Raw genomic sequence first — 2,276 nt, 5'->3', positions numbered from 1 at the left:
GGGTGGTGGTGGGGGGGGGAAATAAATAAATCCGCCGCTCCGCCGAACAAAATACCTGCGAGTGGCTTTTTTCCCCCTCTCTCTCTCCCTCTCTCTCTCTCTCCCCGTCTCGTTGCAGAGAAAGGAGGAGGAGGAGGAGGGGGAGGCGGCGGGGGGCGAGGAAGGAGCAGGCACCGAGGGAGTGTGCGTGAGTGTGTGTGTGCGTGTGTGAGCGTGTGCTGCTCGCCGCCCGTCCCCCGGCGCCGTGTGCGAGGGCGGGCGGGAGCCTCCCGCTGCCTCCCCTCGCCGGGGGTGGGCGGCGGGGGCGGGAGGCGGCGGTGGCGGCGGAGGCGACCGCCGCCGAGGTGAGCGGGCGGGGAGGACGCGGCGATGCGGGCACCCGCCGCGGTGCCGCCGCCGAGGGGCGCGCACGGGCCGCGGCCCCTGCCCGCGGCTCCGTCTGGCTCGGCTCGGCTCGGCTCGGGCTGGCTCGCTCCTGCCCTGCCCGCCTCGCTCCTGCCCTGCCCGCCGCGCTCCTGCCCTTTCCTCGGCTCCCTGGGAAAGCCACGCCGCCGCCGAAGTTGCTCTGCGGCCACCGAGCGCCTTACGAACCCCGTTCCCCTTTGTATGCCCTCATCGGGCGCACCTCCCGCCCCCCTCCCCATCTTTATTTCCATGGAAGTGAAACGATCGGAATTACGGATGCTCCGCCGGCCGCTGGAAGCGGTCTCCGAAAACCCAGGCCCCCGGCGCGACGTGGGGATGCTCGCAACGCGGCGCACGCCTCGATGCCACGCTGCAAGCGCACGGCCTTCCCTTCAACAATTCCCGGCAACTAAGTGTAGAAACGTCCCCACCTGTCTTCCGCGGAGTTCTTGCGAGGGACTACGCTCGTCCAATAAATTACGCGTCGCGAGTTGTTCACCCAGCTCCTCTCGGCACCTCCATGCAGAGCCTAAGAAGCATTGCCGCAGCCGGCTGCCTCGCGAGCGCAGGCACCGAGCGGTTAATAAATGGATGTCTCTGTCAGAGGAATCATTTTAGCCCTCTGTAAATTACAGAAAGGGAAGGGAAAGTCGTACCGTTTGATTGGCTTTATGTATGTAAGTGAATGAAAGCTTTATTTACAGATGGCAGTTTTATTTCTTCCCACTCCGGTTCGAGATGGAGCTCGGCATCCTTGGCGTTAGGGGGTTGCACTTGGGAAAGCGGCACGTGCCCGGGAACTTTCTCCCACGAGTAGCCACGAGACGCGAATCTCAGCCCAGGGCTTTTGCGAGGGCCACCGGTCTCGTGGTTAATTACTCCAGCAATTAAGAGAAACTCAGACCGAACACGGACAGCCACGGTCGATTGGGTAGCTCGCAGGTCCCTGGGAAGCCGCAGCGTTCTGGATTGGCATGCTTTGTCTGGAACCACCGCAGTTTATCAACCCAGTAACCTGCCTCTTATCATACCGCGTGCATTTTAAAATACCCCCAAACAGGTATTTACATAATAAAGCGTGACCTTCCAAGGAGCTAGCACGATCCCTTAGGACAGTTCTTTCAGGAAAAACTTTTGGGAAAAAATATCAAAGAGGTGAAACAATGTTTTGGTAATGTCACAAAGTGGCAAAAACCAAGGGCTTTTCTTGCTGAGGTTCATTCCCCACCACTTTTCTCCCCAGTTAGTTGTCAAATGCCATTTGCGATAGTCCAAACACTCGAGACGTTTTTCAAACACAGCATCCTCCTGAACTGCAAATTTCCTTTAATCATAGCCTTAGCCTCACTTAAGCAATCCTTTCTGAGTTAATTTATTACTCCGAAGGAGTTACATTTTTAATAACCTAAAGGAGGAAAAGGGAAAAGACTCTGATAATCTTTCCTCATGCATAGGGAAGGACGTTTCACGTATTTTTTAATTGTCATGTGAGTTAGGTTGCAATGCTATATATAATCTATCTGCGCCAGCTTGGAAAACTTGCAGACTTCTACGGAGTCTGGGAAGAAGCGTGGAATTCAGTTCGGATGGGCTTTCTCCGAAACCTTCTGGCCAGAAAAGGTTTTCTGTTTTGTTTTGTTCTCAGATACAAATCTGCTTTATCCTGCAGTCTGCCCCCAGCCCGAGAGCTTCGGAGGACTGGAAGAGTGGAAAATGTACAGGTGTTTATCGGCAAAGCAGCCAACATTCCAGCCACAACTTTCTCACGATGAGTCTTAAGAAAGCAATTCCAGATTGTCCTTCTCACCATAATCCCCGCTTTGATGGGAGGGACAGAAAGTTAAGAATTGCAGGCTCTGTTTTTCATCCAG

General features: G+C 55.6%; 1 protein-coding gene across 7 annotated transcripts in view; it reads right to left on the bottom strand.

Moving 5' to 3' along the window:
- Positions 1–2,276, bottom strand: part of CXXC4 (CXXC finger protein 4) — a 94,824-nt gene that overhangs the window by 60,723 nt on the left and 31,825 nt on the right. The window lies entirely within an intron of this gene.

This window comes from Anser anser (assembly GCF_964211835.1).
Source record: "Anser anser genome assembly, chromosome: 4".
Classification (NCBI taxonomy): domain Eukaryota; kingdom Metazoa; phylum Chordata; class Aves; order Anseriformes; family Anatidae; genus Anser; species Anser anser.
Note: the sequence above shows the minus strand (reverse complement) of the source record. Positions and strands in the feature narration are given on the sequence as shown.